At 36.3% G+C, this 19130-nt stretch overlaps 1 protein-coding gene across 2 annotated transcripts in view; it reads left to right on the top strand.

Moving 5' to 3' along the window:
• LOC134673854 (oxidative stress-induced growth inhibitor 1-like) overlaps nt 1–19130 on the top strand; it is a 74124-nt gene that overhangs the window by 14455 nt on the left and 40539 nt on the right. The window contains exon 1 of one of the 2 annotated variants that reach the window (XM_063531894.1): nt 15691–15795. The exons of the other annotated variant lie outside the window; for it this stretch is intronic. The gene's annotated coding sequence lies outside the window, so the exon portion shown is untranslated. Of the gene's footprint in view, nt 1–15690; nt 15796–19130 lie in introns of those variants that run through there. 2 annotated transcript variants of the gene reach the window in all.

Raw genomic sequence — 19130 nt, 5'->3', positions numbered from 1 at the left:
TACTACTTATACAACTATTACAACAAAACCGAATACACAAATAAATATACAATATACATAATATATATTTTATACTTACATATATACAATATATAAAATGGCAACTTAAGGCAGAGATAAAAAGTATACTTTCAGCTGATTTTTGAAAATGGGGAGAGATTTAGCTAATCTTAATTCTACTGGCAAAGCATTCCACAACCGAACAGCCCGGAAGGTAAACGAGGAGTTATAAAATTTTGAAGTAGATGAAGGAGGAGCAAGAATATGAGTCCGAGAACATCGGATAGAAGCGAGATACTTGAAACGCTCTTTGAGATAAGGTGGTGTAGCGGGGTTAAAGAGAATGCCATAGAGAAGGGCGAGGACATGAGAGTCACGGCGAAGTCGAATAGGAAGCCACTTGAGCTGAGAACGGAATTGTGACACATGGTCATATTTGCGCAGGCCAAATATAAACCTTATGCAGAGATTCTGGAGGCGCTCAAGCTTATTCAGCTGGTCCTCCGTAAGGTCCAGATAGCAAATGTCAGCATAGTCTAATATGGGCAGTAAGAGGGTTTGAGCTAGCGCAATCTTAGTGGAGTAAGGCAAGAAATTTCGAAGTCTACGGAGTGATGCACTTGCGGCAAACATCTTCCTGCTAACCTCACGCACCTGAGGCGCCCAAGAGAGACACTGGTCCATAATGACACCGAGGTTCTTTACCTGGAGAGAGTAGGGAATCTTAATGCCGTCAAACACAATGGCAGGTAGAGAATCAAAATCAATCCGAGCAGTAAGCTTTGAGCTACCTATTACCACAGCCTGAGTAATGGTATGTAATCGTATGTGTTGGAATTGGCAGCGTAAGCAGAATTGATTTTAAATAACTTGCTGCCTCTGCCGCTAAGTCGAAGACGAAGTATGTATATGGTTGCTTATGGCAATTTTATTCTTTGAGAAACTAAGAAAAACGGCTTACAGTTTATTAGAAACAGTTTTGTGGCATATTTTAAATGAATGTAACTACAAATTCGTCAACACTGTGGAGATTATACTTATTTACTCCATGCATAAAGCAACGATGTATGTGAAACATGATATCAACATGAAAGACTATGTAAACCTTTGTGACGAAAACGACAGTCAGACGGATACAAGGCGAAAAAATCAAAGATACATGAAAATATACGGGTAGTAAAAATACACGACTCGTGTAAAACATACGCGTGATAATGATATAGGTACGTGTTGGTTATATTTTGGGTGTAGTTTACTTTTAGTTTTTTCTATAAATAAAACTTGGGTTTCGTGGATTTTTTATTTTATTTATTTCATTGCATGTTTGAGAAAAGCACTATACATACCTCGGCGGGAAATGGGGTTGCCCGCGCTCAGACCTATCCGGCCTCGCTTCGCTCGGCCGTCTATATGTCTTCGGCCGGCAACCCCTTTCGTCCCGGCCTCTGTATTAATGTACTATTTTCAATTAAAAGACATGTCGAGATCGCTTACCTTCTTACAAGTTCTTTCTAATGCTAAAAAAAACGAACTATGTATATACAGTGTGTTTTTTTTAAGTGGGACAGTATGGGGAAATCCTAAAGTATAAGAGATACAGGGAAACTGTCTTAGGAAACATTAGGTACTTTTTTGTGAAAAAAAAATTGGTATAGTCAAAATTTTGGTCAAGTGTGAGTTGTCCCTAAAAATGATTAATTTTGATGAAATTTTTTTTTGACGCACATCTACTCAGTTTCATGAGGGGATCATTTTATTGTATGGGAAGAAAAAAATCGGGACAGCAGAAGTTAGGTAAATTTAATAAAATAATTTTACATTAAAGTAAATGTTCAAAGTGGCCTCCCTCTTGTCGAATGCAGGCACGAGCGCGTTTCAGAACACCTCTGGTAGCTTTAGACAAGGCGTTGTGATGTATGTTGTTCAAATGATAATGCACTGCGTCTTTTAACTCTTGTACCGAGTTGTAAGTATCTGCATAAATTCGACCTTTAAGGTACCCCCAAATGAAAAAATCCAACGGTGTTAAATCGGGTGAACGTGGTGGCCATTTAATAGGGCCATTTGTGCCCATCCAGCGATCAAGAAAATGTTCATTTAAAAACTGTTTCGTAGCGATACTATTGTGGGCAGGGGCGCCGTCTTGTTGGTAGATGATATTATTCAAATTATTTAATGGAATTGCCATATCTACTAAATCCACAGCCATGTTTAATATTTCCTGATATTTTTGACTATTCAATGTTCCATGGTAAATTTTAATGGCAAAGATTTTATTATCTAATATTGCACACCAACAATTAAAGGAAAAGCGGACCTGGTTATGGGTTGCCGTAGTTCGGAAGGGGTTTGTACGTGCCCAAAAATGATTATTTTTTCTATTGTACATGCCATTGTTTGAAAAATTGCATTCATCTGTCCAAATAATCCGGCTTGGAAAAGACGGGTTTCTAATCGAGCATGCTACAAACCACTGGCAAAATGCTAATCTCCGGTCAGTGTCTCCTGGAAGCAATGCTTGTACAAGATGACCTTCTATGTAACACTTGTACTTGTAAGCCTTCAATACCTTTCGTACTGTAGATTTATGCACACCGATAGTGTTAGCAGCTTCCCTCAATGAGGCTTTTGGGTAGGCTTCAAAATATCCTAAGATTGCGATAGTTGTAAATTCATTTATTACTGTGGCTCGTCTCTTCCGTTTTAATTTAAAACAGCCTCCCTTTCTTAAATTTTTCACCAGTTTGTCAAAAATTTTGCGGTCCGGTTGATCGCGGTCCGGATAACGTTCCCGATACCACTGTAACGCATTCACAGAGCTACGATAATTTACAAAATACGCTTCAATTAAATCTACTTTATGCGAGTTTGGTAATTCCATGACGAAAACTTAACATAATGTTAACTTTAAACAATGAAATATCAAGTAAAATACTGTTTGTTTCAAGAAGTTCCAAATTTAAAATTTGTTTTTTTTTTAAATTAGATTTGTAAGGTAAGGCTCGCGTAAGAATATCTTAAAGTATTTTAATCCTTTTTAAACCAAATAAAGTGTTCCAAATTCAAATGTAAAACTGGAATAGGCAATATTTTTTAAATAAAAACCTTGCAGTGGGCAGTGGTTTTCAATTTACACGGGTTGTAAAAATGAAAACGATTTTCTTAAATTTGACTAACTTCTGCTGTCCCGATTTTTTTCTTCCCATACAATAAAATGATCCCCTCATGAAACTGAGTAGATGTGCGTCAAAAAAAAATTTCATCAAAATTAATCATTTTTAGGGACAACTCACACTTGACCAAAATTTTGACTATACCATTTTTTTTTTCACAAAAAAGTACCTAATGTTTCCTAAGACAGTTTCCCTGTATCTCTTATACTTTGGGATTTCCCCATACTGTCCCACTTAAAAAAAACACACTGTATAATCCAACTGTCTCATGTATTTACATTTACTTATTTATGAAATTAGTATGTGCTTGTACTGATATCACCCACAAACAAAACTCAGCAAATACTCGAAAAAAAAAAACTATTTCAATAAGTGAAGGTTATATAGGTAGTTATCCACTCATCATAATTAGTCTATGCCTAGATTTTAGGTTACAATCGATAGCAATATAATAATATAGCAAGTCATCATTACCGGGCAGCCAGTACCATGGAAACTATACTACCAACATTGTCAACCAACGAAGACTTAACAGAATCTCAACCTTATACTAAAATTCATAAAGTCGAAATTTAAACCGTTCTAAAAAGTTCGTTAGCACCTTTTTATTTCAACTATCGATATTTGTCACCAAACTACAAAATATCGTAACGACGTCAAATAATTTAAAAGGAAACGAATCTTGTGTTGAATATCATACGGTCTATATTTCTACTATTGAAAATGTGTTTTATGAGGTTTTTAAAATTAAGTAATGACTCATTTGTCTATGTTTGCATTCAATTGACGGTTTAAATGAGCAATCACCGTGCGCAGAGGTCATGGTGTTTACCTAAAGTTCATAAAAAATAAACTATTGTTTTTTTTTAACAAAGGATAGAATTGAGTACCTACCTAGTATATATACGTCATAATTTCATAGAAAATTAACGTTTAAAATAACACTTGCACTGAGTGGGCTATCAAAATCGCTGCAGACTTTTCTTGGTCTAACCGTGGGGTTACGCAGCATTTTTTAAGGGGTGGGGCAGAAGTAGTGGAGGCTGGGTACGTTGTAACAGGGTACGGTTGAAACAGAAATTCTTAGCTTATGGTCAGAGACCAGGGTGGAGCAACTGCCCCTCCTTGCCCCGCCGTGGGTACGCCTATGTCTAACTCTAATATAAACGTTATAAAATGCCAAGCAAAGTGAGCTTGCGACTATCGTATATGTGTTTTTCAACAGTCATAAAACAAACAGAAGTTATTCAATATCGTATTGCATTATTATGTTATAATGTATTATCGTTATCGGCTTATCAGCTGCGCGGGTTTTATATGTAATCTAGTTTATTATTAAACCGTTATCCTTTGGTTAATTTATTATATGTGTTAAGTACTAACTGTCGGCGAAGTACTAACGCATAGAGGTGGTTAAAAATTTTCAACCCCATTTTCATCCCCTTTCAAAAATCATCAATTTTTAGGATCCGTACCCAAAGGGTAAAAACGGGACCCTAATATTGCTAAGACTCCACTGTCCGTCTGTTTGTCACCAGGGCCCAGGGCTGTATTTCACCAACGTGACAAATGTCGCAATTGTCCACATCACTGCTACTGACGTCACAGGCCTCCATAGACTACGGTAACCGCTTACCATCAGACGGACGGTGTGGCTGTTTGCCACCAACATGTTAATTAAAAAAAAACTCCACTATATCGCCAGTAAATAAGTACTTATTTTGCGAAGCTAATGACAATTGTCACAAGAAATACGAAAATTGTCACGAAATTCCGACACAACTCATTTGCTGTCAAGAATTACCGAAAGTTCTTTGAAATCTTGTGACAATTGTCATCATTATCATCATAAACATCACAAGAGAAATATCTGTTTTTTGCCGATATAATAAAGTTTTTTAAAATAATACAATGATGGTGACAAACAGGAATACGGCCCGCCCGATGGAAAGTGATAACCGTAGCCCATGGATGCCTGTGACGTCAGCAACAATGAGACTTGTCGAATTGTCGCACCTGTCACGTTGGTGAAATAGGGACCAGAGTGTACCTAACGATTTATATCCGTTGTCACGAGTTACGCACAGTGTAAAGCGCCCTTTACAACGACACGCACTTGTCCTGTGATCGGTTAATCACTTGCCTCGGGTAATCGTGGCTTATAGAGTATCTATTATACAGGTAGATAATGTAATACGGCGTTATATCCAATACGCAGAACGGATAATTAAAACACGTTTGTAAAATAACTACTTACTTACGTAAATATATATCATTATAGACATATAGTGGTTCGGTTATTAATTGCCTGCGTTTTTATTGCACATGACCATTTAATATTATATTGCAAAAGTCGCAAAATATGCCTAATAAAGGGGCCCACAGATTTTTTTTTTATTTGATTATTATAATGTCACTTACGGTATAGTATAGGTACACCAAACATGACACATACTTACATGACAGATTAGCAGTTCGCCGGACGATATCAGCCTGTCAGTTAAACGCGAAATGTGACAGTTCCAAACAACTGACAGGCTGATATCTTCCGGCGAACTGGCAATCTGTGGGCCCCTTAAAGGCCTGTCCAGACGAGAACAATATTTCACCGACCTGATTAAATTGTCCGATCAAATCAGGTGGTGCAGACACAAACGTCAATTTGGCCATTTCATCAATCTTGAATTTATGGTGAAATTATAAAATGCACCGAAACGCTAATACTAGCGTCACAAATTGGTATTCTTGCGTCCGGTAATACCTGTCATAATCGGCGGTTGAATTCGGTGAGCCAAATTGGCGTTTGCGTGCACGGCCTGATTTGATCGGACAATTTAATCAGACTGGCGAAAAATTGTCCTCGTCTGGACACGTCTTTAGGATTGAAAATATGCCGTGTGTGTTACTAACCTCTCTCTCTCTCTCAATTTAGATAACTTTAATAGATTTTCCATGTTGCAATTAAGCAATTATCACCCTTGTTATCGACACTAACGCTTCACTCGTTAAAGATAATGGGATGAAGCATATTTAAACGCATTCCTTGCGGGTAGTTGCCCTTAATAGCACAGATTAACTGCAGTTAGCAACACCAGTGGGGGAGACACTCCTGACTTCGGGCAAACTCGGCTCCGTTCGGCTCAGCATTGCACTGAGCAATTATTAGTATTAGGGTTGACACAATTTGACGTCCCTATGCACGACCACATCTTTATCTTAATTTGTGAGGGTATTTTTAAAGACACAGTCAAGTCAGGTAAATCACATTTTAAGTTTTGTCCCTATTCACCCCAGTCATCCCTATTCACCCCGGTTGAGGGTATATGTAATAGGGAGTATTACTGCAATGTTCTGCCGCCAGAGTGCAGCACTAATTTGTTTAGTAAACCATAGAGTAACTTATACATACTACGCCATAAGCAGTTTTTGACAAGTTTCCACTATGACATAGATGCACCAAGGCGGTTTGTTTACAGGTGGCCTACCGCGAAACGCGAAATTCGAATATTCTTTATCTGCCTCTCTATCTATCGAATAGGCAAGAGTGATAGAGAAGTAGAAACCGAACTTTCGATTGTCGTGTTTCACGGTAGGCCATGTGATTGGCCTAGTGACGCCCTCTACGTTTTGCGTAATATTCCCTATTGTCGCCAATTCAGTTGTGCTAATGTGCTCGGAATGTGTTAAGTATAATGTAAACATCTTCACACACCCCTACATACGTCACTGCATTCACTGAAAGCATATGGTACTGTTATCTTATAGATAATGTATTATAAAATTTATAAACACGTATAATATTATTATTAACTGTCTATCTATATCTACACTAATCTACAGATAAGTGCCAGTAGGGCCTTTTAAAACAATAGTTGGGGCATTATCTATGAAAAGGGACCTTATTGTCGACGGCGCTTACGCCGCACAGCGTCGCGCGGAAATGTATTTATATCGGATCATCGTTAATAATGGCGTAAGCGCTATCGACAATAAGGTCTCTTTTCATAGATAACGTCACATTATATTTAGTGTTCCGTACCCAAAGGGTAAAACGGGACCCTATTACTAAGACTTCGCTGTCCGTCCGTCCGTCCGTCTGTCTGTCACCAGGCTGTATCTCACGAACCGTGATAGCTAGTCAGTTGAAATTTTCACAGCTGATGTATTTCTGTTGCCGCTATAACAACAAATACTAAAAACAGAATAAAATAAAGATTTAAGTGGGGCTCCCAGCAAACGTGATTTTTGACCAAAGTTAAGCAACGTCGGGCGTGGTCAGTACTTGGATGGGTGACCGTTTTCTTTTTGCATTTTTTTCCCGTTTTTTTTTTGCTTTATGGTACGGAACCCTTCGTGCGCGAGTCCGACTCGCACTTGCCCGGTTTTTTCATTTAAATATTTTTAGTTACAATTATGAATACTCAAAATGTTTTGACGTTTGTCGTAATTATTCTTATTTTCAAAGTCACCCCGATTTTCGGCACTCGGACATTAGTCCGGTAGCAATAACTTTTGAAGTTATAAGATTATTAATTTTGCTTATTTTTTACATATAGTTTCCAGACCACATACTAAACCTAATAATAATAATTTGTGTCATCCTAGGTATTTGCTTAGGTAGAAATTTAGGTATTTCTTTTTTTAAACAGCATTCGGTAAAAACAATATTCGAGATGAAATTCTTTGTTTCCCTGTAAAAGCGAAGTGGCTTCCGACATACACACGCATTTTGTGTCATTTTCATCCACGGGTATAATGACATTTAATAAATACCTAATAGTGAACCTAAAATGCCTAAAATAAAATTATAGTCGGTAAGTGAAGTGTTGTACTTCACAGGATATTATAATATGTTATTCAAACAAATGTGTGTCAAATTCATCCACCGCTTTTATTTTTAATATTTTTTTTTCTTATAAAAATCAAGTATCTGCCACAAAAAAAAATTCATGTTATTAAGTTTACGTCTACATTATTATAATGCCACATCGAGACAACATTCATAATTTGGGTCATTTTCAACCACGGTTTTTTACTATTTGGCAAAATAAAACTTTGCATGAACGGCGTACGCGGGGAAGGCTACCTACGCGGGTAGGGTGCTTGTTAGATGAATATTATGGCTTCTCTATCCGATGGGCCAACGCCGGCCACTCCAAGGAACGCAGCCATGCGGTAGAATGAGATAGCAATATCACTTGCTCCCTCTAACGCATAAATGCGTCCCTTGGAGTGGCCGGCATTGGCCCATCGTGTAGAGGAGCCATTACAGTGTATTTATTTCATTCGGAGGCATCTTTTCATAGGCTCCTCATACTGACCAACATTCGTGAAGTTCGCAATCAAAAGGTACCACTTTATCCTTGCCATAAGGACTCTCTGACAGCTTATTTGTATAAAGATACAGTAAAGTTTCGTCTTTATGGTAAACGACAAAGTGGTCCCTACCTTTTGAATGAGAATGTCACATCAGCGACTTTTAAAAATAACTTTTATTCGATATTTAGAACACTTTTTAAGATTATTTTAAGACGCAATGTATTGCTAATTTTGTGATGTATAAAGCCTGGCAAGCAACGTCAATTATAATGATGATGATGTACATTGAATACAAGACTTCATAAATTATAAAAAGTTATTGAAAAAAAAAGTATGTTCGTTTGAGGAGCAGAATATAATTGTTTTAATTATTTTGGTGATATTACGGGCTCCACCGGGTTGGTATAATTATGAGAAAAAATGTTGGCTTGCGATTATCGTTAGCCACGCCCCCCACAACATAGCATGAATTGAATGCAATGAAAATATTTGCACTTGCATGTGCAACTATAATATGTACCTAGTTGATACATAATATAAAGACTGATTTTATTAATTTTAGTAATATATATTATTACGATACCTTTTGGTTCAATTGGCGTAAAGGACAAAATGCTACTTTTCAGGAGACGCGAAAAACTGCATTTTTTTAAAATGTTTATAATATATTTTTGTGGTTTATCGAGCTATGTTTTTGATGTGTATTGGAAAAGTACTCAAAATGTTAGTCTGTTTAACCTGAATTAGCAATCATATCTATAAATTAAATACGAAAGAAGTTAATTTCCTTTAAAATTGGTCAAAAACACTATGAATGTCCTTTACGCCCATGAAATTTTTGATAATTTAGTGAATCTTGTTTATTAGGGGGACGTAAGAGACGTTATCAGACTATTTTATTCCAAATTCGTGGTGTATTAGTTACCAGTCACGGTACACATGTTAACTTTTCTCAGCATAATTTACTGTTACGAAGCTTAAAAATGTATCAAACGGTAGTTCATTATGCCAGGTATATCCCGATTAGAGTTATAATAGTATAGTATCTAAAATCCTAATAACTTTGTTTATTAAAATTTTCGAACATAGGAATTTTACATCTTAAAAATTAAAAATAAATACGCAGTAACTATTAGTCAAACCCGTTCTTTATCGCTTCCGGTGCAAAAGTGCCCATAATACTCACGGCATTACCCCGCTGGATGGCTATCTGTCCATAGCCTTTGCACCAGAAAAGATTCAGAGTAGGGATCCTCTCCCTTTTGCCTATGTCACGCACAAATTGTTTCGCGTCAGCACCCCAGCAGCCCGCAGTTTCCTCCGCAAAAGGGACGAAAATAAAGGGCAAGTAAAATAATATCAATATGTAGTATAATATGTCCTTTACGACCATATTGACCATACGAGACACGATATGAAAAATCACCAAGACAAATGAAGGGCTTAAGGGACGACAAAACACATGTACGTCATTTACAACAATATTTATAGCGGTAACCTTTACGATAATATCCATATTTCTAATTTATAACTGGTAATTTACCATTGAGATAAGCTGTTTTTGCAAGCTCATAGTGCAAAAATTGGGTCGTAAAGGCAACTTTTTAAGAGATATCGAACGAAAGCGCTTGGAATTCTGAACAAAACTGTATATAACGACTACCGTAGGCTCAAAGGGCGTAAGGGACAAAATTGCGAAAATGCAGTTATACTCAGTATTTTTTTTTCTATCGAATAGTATTATTTAACGTCTCGATAACTTGAAAAAAATGTCCGTTAAGCACTATGAAAAATCAATGCTTGAACACAATTTTCCAAAGCATATGGCCGTATCTGCCAATTCAAAAAAAATTTGTGAGACATTTTGGCGTAACTCCCAACTTTGTGTACGATTTGGGTGGATGTCTTTTGCATCAGACATTTTATTAAATAAATATGTGGTAATTTTTTGTCCGTTACGCCTCTTTGTGCTTTTTGAGTGCTAAATGTACTTTACGCCCACAACTAATGGATATTTACACGAGTGTTAGATAATTCAATGTACGAGATACGCCCCCATACTATGTATAATTTCGGGTTTATAATTGTTGTTTTTTTGTGTTTAAGTGGGATGAGCTAGTTATACTTTCCTTGTGAATTATTTTTATTAAGTAGGTACTTGCATTATCTGCTCATGTGCTCATTGCTTTATTTATAGGGTTACTAAATTTCGACAATTTAAACTGAACTAGTGGGTACTTTTTCATCAGTTTTATGAAAATAATAAAACATGACTATATTCAAATGATAATTATGGCGTTTAATTAAGGTAAGACTGATAACTTTTAGTTTTGTTTGTGACTGGGTCATTGGTAATACCTATTGATTAAAACGTATCATTAATACTTTTTTGTTTAAACCCTAATTTACAGGATTACCCTTATGAAAGTTACTGTTTAGTTAAATTACCGTTTGCATTTAAATCCATAGAAGTACTTAAGCCTGGCCTTTTTCTACTCTAATGTAATGTCATAAATATGCGATCATATTCATTAAGTTTTACTGAATAGGCATATGAAATTTCTCAACTACTATTGTACCTAATAGTATTTTAGTATGTAAAAGTAAAATTTATAATCTAATTAACATTACAAACAGAAATAAGGCATAATACTTTCTATAGTTAAATTAATTTGTTAGAAATTGTTGTATATCAATATATACATCAATGGTAGGACAGCAGTGATTCTGTTGAAGTAATATACCTAAACGAATAAATAGAACATTGTTTTAGTGGCTAAGAAAACGACCTTTTCCACGTTTAAGTATTCAAAATAACAAAACTTAACAGTGAATACTACATCTCTATATTTTTTCGGAACAAAAATGTAAATTATAGTAAGTACTTAGAAGTATAGTGTTCCCTAAATGCAATTAGTAGCAATATTGGCAATATTGCAACGAAATTATTGGATTTACGCCAAATGGTACTAAAACAGTTTAAAGTTTAGTACATTACGCCCTTTTTCTAATAAGATAAACAATAAAGAAGAGACGTAAGGGACGCCCTTCTTAAAAACAGTCGTGTTTTTTGGCGTAACGGACATGCTATTTTCGTTAATAAGCATTGTATTGTAAGTTCAATAAATCAGTTTAAAAGACCTCAAAAAGTTAGGAATAAGCCACATAGAGGCATTAGTTTATTCAAACAAACAAAAATAGGTCTGATTTTTTCCTCAAACAAAACTGTTTTTTGGCTCTCCTGAAAAATCGCGTTTTGTCAGTTAAGCCCTTTGAGCCTACGGTAGTCGATATAACTCATTTTCACTAAAATGTCCTTTACGCCAATTAAACCCAAAGGTAATTATTATCCAAGAAGCTTGAACTATCAAAAGTGTTGGTAATTATTATTGAGGGTAAATGTATAATAATAATACTTCAATTTAATTTGTTCAAATACTTCATAGTAGCCTAGCTCTTGTCGGTGGAGTATTCGCCATTCCGTTCTTTTCTCTGCCACTGTTTTGAGCTCCTGATGCGTCACGTCACTACATTAATTTTCTCTTTGGCCTGGTCAATATATGCACGTCTCGGTCTTCCTCTGCCTCTCTGTTCTTCTATTCTGCCTTCAATTATAGAGTTTATGTAAGTATCGTGACGTATCATGTGCCCCAACATGTTTCCCCTTCGGTTTTCAATTGTTTTTAGCAGAGATCTCTTCTCACCTACCAAATTAAATTAAATTCATATACTTGAAGTAATATAAACAAATAAAAAAAAAACATTGTTTTTGTGGCTAAGAAAACGACCTTTTCCACGTTTAAGTATCCAAAATAACAAAAATGGGGAAAACTTGACAGTGAATACATCTCTATAATTTTTATATGTAAAGTATAGTACTAGAAGTATAGTGTTCCCTAAATGCAAGTTGCCAATATTGCAAAGAAGAGGCGTAAGGGACGCCTTTTTAAAAATAGTCGTGTTTTTTGGCGTAACGGACATGCTATTTTCGTAAATAAGCATTGTATTCAAGAAATCAGTTTAAAAGACCTCAAAAAATTAGGAATAAGCCACATACAGGCATCAGTTAATTCAAACAAACAAAAGTGTCTGATTTTTTTCTCAAAACAAAACTGATTTTTGGCTCTCCTGGTAAATCGCGTTTTGTCAGTTAAGCCCTTTGAGGCTACGGTAGTGGATATAACTTATTTTCGCCAAAATGTCCTTTACGCCAATTGAACCCAAAGGTATTATCCAAGAAGCTTGAACTATCAAAAGTGTTGGTGATTATTATTTAAGGTAAATGTATTCAAAACATAAGAATAAACAGGCTTTAAATAACCTCAATACGTGTAATTAATAATATCTATTGTAAAAAAATGCTAAGAACAAAAAAATACATTAAAAAATATATGTGCATAATTTACATTAAATATGTAGACTGGTTTGTGCTATTAATAATGAAAAAAAAATGTTTATATTAAAATTTATTAGTCCATATAATTAAGATATATTGAAGTTAGACTTGATTAGATAATTAGATATAGAAATCAAAATATTAACAACATTAATATAAATTAAGTTCAAGAAGTAATATTTTTATCAAAGAATGAAAGTTACCTCAAGTCACGGCATTAATAAGCAAATTTTACTCAAGTGGTACCTTTTCCCTGTCATTGTCACAAGTATATGATGCGTAACCGTGAACACTAAAGTTTGTAAATTGCGAACTCTTTCTCTTTTACTCCAATTAGACGTAATAAAAGTGACAGAGAAAGATGTCCACAATTTGCGAATTGCGATGTTCGCGGTAGGCCCTCAGGATGGATATGTCGCATATTTGTTAATCAACATTACGTAACGAATGTCAAAGAGGAATTTCACATTCTCAATGTGTATAGATATAAACAGACCTTAATTCTCTTTCTTACTTACACACTTACAGTTATTTTGCTAAATGGTGACATAATGTACAATATCTATAAGTTCTCTTTGTAGTAGTGTAAATAACTTTGCATAAGTTGCGTTAATTTGGCGCGCAGGCCAAGGCAAGTAAACATGCGTTGCGTACGCAACGTGTGGTTTTTAGAGAGAGGCCCTTACCCGCCGTCACGCCAAGGTCGCGCCGCGCCCGCCGCGCCCGCCGCGCCCGCCGCGCCCGCTCCCCGTGCACGGCCCGCGTTGCCCGTTAAGAGCCACCCGCTAACGTCGTATGAACGCGAACATTATTTTTGTATTATTTGTTTATGCAATGGATGAAACTGACACAAATTCATATTTCTTATTTATCCCGCCTTTTATATTAATAAGGTGTGAACTCTAGTAACCTTAATATTCTTTTGTTATGGTAATAGCCTGTTAGAACAAAATTATCAAAAATCTTATGAAGCTGTGCCTCAATAAGACACAAAAACATGTAATGTACATATTGATACGATTAAATGCGACGTCAGCAATTTATTTTAACTTTAATTATTTTTTGAGTCATTTTAAATAGTATGACATAGTATCCGATTGCAATGGACGTAATTGACACAAACTATGTTTTCACATTAAAAAAACTATCCTAAATGCGACACAGTTACATGTTTTCTCTCGAATATTCTTTTCTCCAAAATAATTCAAAATCAAAATAATTACCACAAATTATTAAATAACTTAAAAAGCAAATAATATCTGTGACACAAAACAAAATGTAAGATTAACATCTTAAAACAGCATTCGTAAGCGAAAAAAAATTTGACTTTAATATTACTTTAAGTTAGGGCTCAAAATATAGCCAGCGCTGCAGGACTACATGCAAGTAGCAATGCAGAACTTTACGGCTACCACCAGTTTTGACATTGACAGATACGCTCGCGTCTACGTAAATTACTTTCTATACATCTCGCTTGCACTAATATGCGAGTACGAGCGAGATGCATAGAAAGTAAGTTACTTAGACGCGAGCGTATCTGTCAATGTCAAAACTGGTGGTAGTGGTTCTTGCTCTAATCACCAATCGAGTATCACGGCTCATCTACACGATGGGCCAACGCCGGCCACTCCAAGGGACGCATTTATGCGTTAGAAGGAGCAAGTGATATTGCTATCTCATTCTACCGCATGGCTGCGTCCCTTGGAGTTTGAAAAGTAGACGGAGCATGTAGAAAATGACTCGGTTATAAATTATGATATTGAGGTTTTCATACTGATTTATTATGGAATGGAAGCGAAACCGACTACTGCAATTTTATCCATATTCATGATTTATTCTCATATAAATTTCATACCATAAAACCAACTATAGTTCAAAAGCTTCCAAATATGGTCCAATATGAACTCGAATATCCTCGTTCAGGAGTGAATATTATTACAAAACATGTAGAAAAAACTCAGGCAAAACCAAAAAGAAGATTGGCATAGATACTTAATTACGTGTTGAACTTGTTGACTACACTATGGTAAAAGTTGCTCAGTATGATCTAAACATTAATGGGTCTCTTCCTTTGCCTTTCGTTCTGATACATACTGTATGTATAACCGAACGTGGTTTTAAGTTTAAGGTACATCAACAAAAAATAATTTCGTGTAAGCATGGATAGTTGTAGACATTGTAGTAGGTACTCGTACATACATAAAAATACAATTATTTACAGACGCTTCATTTTATCAGCCTTTTATCGCCCACTGCACTGCTGAGCACAGGCTTCACTTCGAGTACGCCACTTATCCCGGTCCTGAGTCAATCTCATCCAGAAGCCATCCAATCTTCCGAATGTCGTCCACCCAACGAGCCAACGGTCGCCAGGCACTCCTTCCGTCTGAAAAACGTCTACTATTAATAGTAACACAGAATAAATAATAGTACTACCGTACAGAAAGGACACTTCCTACAAACCCGAAGTTTGACAGCGGTGCAGGGTCGGTCGAATGATGCTATCCCTTTCTAATATATGGTACTATGCCTTTCGACTATTTAGGGTCGTCAAAATTAAAGTGATTATCTTATCTGTGGTCGTGCACGCAAAAGGAAGTCAAGTGGTGCCAACCCTAATAATTGCTCGGAGCAATGGTGAGCCGAACGGAGCCCGGTTCGACCGAAGTGGGGAGTGTCTCCGCACTGATAGTACTTACTTATAAAGAGGAGTCTGGTCGTGGTAATCTATGGCACGAGTACATTGTATCAGATATACCTACATATGAGCAGTGTATAAATTTTATTTTAGTCGTCAGTTGACTCGCGACCACTGTACGGAGCGCACGTCCGGATTTTAATAGGTTCGGTGTTTCGATGTTAATATCGTGTGACATATTGTTATCCGTGTGTGCTGTGGTGTTTAAGGTAGGTTGTGTTTTATTAGGTTATTTAAAAATATTTTATTTATTATGTAGATATTTTTTATTTGCTTTTAAGTTTAATAATTTGGAAAATATAACCATGCCGTTTTTGGTGATGGAATTTTAATTAATGTTTTTAAATTTAAAACTTTGATAACAATTGTATATTTTAAAAATGTTTAGTTAATTTAATCATATTTTACTATGTGATTAGTTTTAAATGTTTTAATCTCATATGGAAATATTTTGTGGAATAAATTAATTTCATTCATTTATTTATGCTACATCATAAAAATCACTAAAAGCAGTATATTTTCAAAAACTTTATTACTCATTATTCTGTAAGTTTAAATATTTTAATTATAGGTAGGATATTATTTTATGATGCTGATTTAACAAAATTCGAATTGTAGTAAGCACCTGTGTATAAATCAAATCTCAAAATTAGTTTCATTAAATTAAGTGTCAATTGATTCGATTAAAAAAAATACAAATATGTAAACACTGATTCAAACTTTCACGATTACTAAACATTATCAAACTGCACAGCGGGACTTAATCACGTATTTAAGTTTTAAGATTTACCTCCGACGTTTCGAGGTGGCGATTATATCCCGTTGTGCAGTTTGATAATACGAGTATGTAAACAGTTTAAATGGTAGGTAATCAATAAAATAATAAATAATTTATAATAAAAGTGTCAATAAAACTCATTAAAATGAATAATATTATCGCATCAGTTATCCTGTATCTCCCGTGACAGTAAAAGGGCCTATTTCTGTAAAAAAAACCGGACAAGTGCGAGTCGGACTCGCCCACCTAGGGTTCCGTACTTTTTAGTATTTGTTGTCATAGCGGCAACAGAAATACATCATCCGTGGAAATTTCAACTGTCTAGCTAATTGTTCATGAGATACAGCCTGACAGACAGGCGGACAATGGAGTCTCAGTAATAGGGTCATGTTTTTACCCTTTGGTTACGGAACCCTAAATAAAGCATTAATGGTGCCTCCGATGTCAAGGAAGTTAGATTTATGTGCTGGTAAAACGTTTTTTTCTTCTGGGAAAACCAGTGCGGAAACCGGTTACCTTACAAACTGGTTTCGAAGAAATGTGCCTACTTGCAAGTACACGCGTCGATAGTCCAGTCAATGGAGTACAGGAAAACAGTCAATTTTGTGTGAACAGATCACAGAAAGCATCACAAGTTGATTCCGAGTAGAAACACAGAATATTAAGTAATGCACTCTCTGGTCTGGTCTTCTGTACCTAGTACTATTATTTATGGTGGTTATTTATGGTATAGTGGACGAAATCTTGGGGCTTGTTAATGGCAGGGAAACTAGGATGTGAAATTACGCCGGGCTCCAGAATAATGGGTTCGGACCTCCCTAGACGAGACTGGTGTAAACTGAATAGACTCCGTACTGGCCACGGTCGATGCGCCTATTACAAACACCGCTGTGGGTGGGTGGACTCCCCGGCCTGCGGCTGCGGTGCGGAAGCCCAAACCATCCAGCATATTATCCAAGACTGCCCTATAACGCGCTATGTCGCCGGTCCTCCCGAAGACCTGATCACCCTGAGCGACGAAGCCATAAAGTGGCTGAATGGTCTTAGTGTAGACATCTGATTATATTTGTTTCTATTTTTAAAATATGTTAGCCATACGATTAAAAAAAAAAAAAAACTATTATTTATTCTGTGGTAATAGTGCTACCGTACAGAAAGGGCACTTCCTACAAAACCGAAGTTTGACAGCGATGGTGTGTCGCATCATGATATCCCTTTGGGTTATTTAGGGTTGTCAAAATTCAAGCCATTATCTTTTCTGTGGTCGTGCACGCAAAGGGACTTCAAGTTGTGTCAACTGTCCACCATATTTAATTGTTCGGAGCAATGCTGAGCCGAACGGAGCCGAGTTTGCCCGAAGTCAGGAGTGTCTCCCCACTGGTAGAAGTAACATGAAATTTTCCAAATTAATAAAAGTTGTTTGGACAACTTTCAATAAAATATCCCACTTAATATAGTTTTCACTGGCATTAAATCGATTTCTAATGGATATGTTATTATATTGACTAATCATGCGATACTGGTGGTTTAGCTTATAGTTTACGATATTAAATGCTTATAATCAAGTACATCATCTCATCTTTCTCGCGTTATCTCGGCATTTTGCCACGACTCATCGGAGCCCGGGGTCCGCTTGGCAACTAATCCCAAGAATTGACATGGGCTGTACTTTTTACGAAAGCGACTGCCAGCTGATCTTTCAACCCAGAGGGTAAACTAGGCCTTAATAGTATTAGCACAGAATAAATCGTCGGGTGACAAGCAAAAGTCACTATCTAACACCATTGAAATTATTGGACAATAAACCGTGTTACGTGTAATAAAGTGCATTTTTACTTAAATTTTTTGATAGTACTTAGTGACTTTTGCTTGTCACCCGACGAAATAATAGTACTATACCGAACAGAAAGGAAACTTCCTACAAAACAGAAGAATGACAGCGGTTTAGGGTCGAATCATGCTGTCCCTTTCTAATGTATGACACTACCCCTTTCGGCTATTAAGGGTAGTCGAAATTGTGATTATCTTATCTGTGGTCGTGCACGCAATGGGACGTCAAGTTGTGTCAACCCTAATAATTGCTCGGAGCAATGCTGAGCCGAGTTTGGCCGAAGTCAGGAGTTTTGCACCCTTGGTATTAGTCCGGTTTCCTCACGATGTTTTCCTTCGCCAAAAAGCGACTGGCAAATATTTCTAGGTTGTCCTTGAATTTGTCTACTCTAAGTATTTCTTCCACAGTAGGACAGTAGGTTATAATTATAAACTATTTATAATTCATACGTAGACAGGTTTTTTCATTCATACAAATGCCTGAGATGTCTTTAAATATACCTAATTTATAAAATCAAGCGATAATAACCTTTAAGTCCGTGTCATAAAGTATAATTACATATGTTTTATAACAGTTACAAAACAACGATAACATCGTAATAAAGTTACGCAAAAATAACCCGTGCTCCCTTTTCATAAAGCTCTCAACACATGCTTTATAACATTGGCCGTATATACTTCAAAAAACTATAACTATAGTAGAATCAAACACGCGAATACGTAATGTGCTCTCTGTCACACGTACCCGCCGTTAGGTAAGTGTGACAGAAAGCGCACTAGGTATTGAGCATGTGTATCGTGGTGCTGGAAACAGGTGCGGAGTTTACAAAACATATCGTCTGCAGTCTAAACGAATGATCAACGCGATTTTATTTCATTTTTGTAGTGCAAGAGAGCAAGCGGAAGCGTTTTTATCACAATATTTTTATACATAAG

This window comes from Cydia fagiglandana, chromosome 19 (genome assembly GCF_963556715.1).
Source record: "Cydia fagiglandana chromosome 19, ilCydFagi1.1, whole genome shotgun sequence".
NCBI lineage: Eukaryota > Metazoa > Arthropoda > Insecta > Lepidoptera > Tortricidae > Cydia > Cydia fagiglandana.
Note: the sequence above shows the minus strand (reverse complement) of the source record. Positions and strands in the feature narration are given on the sequence as shown.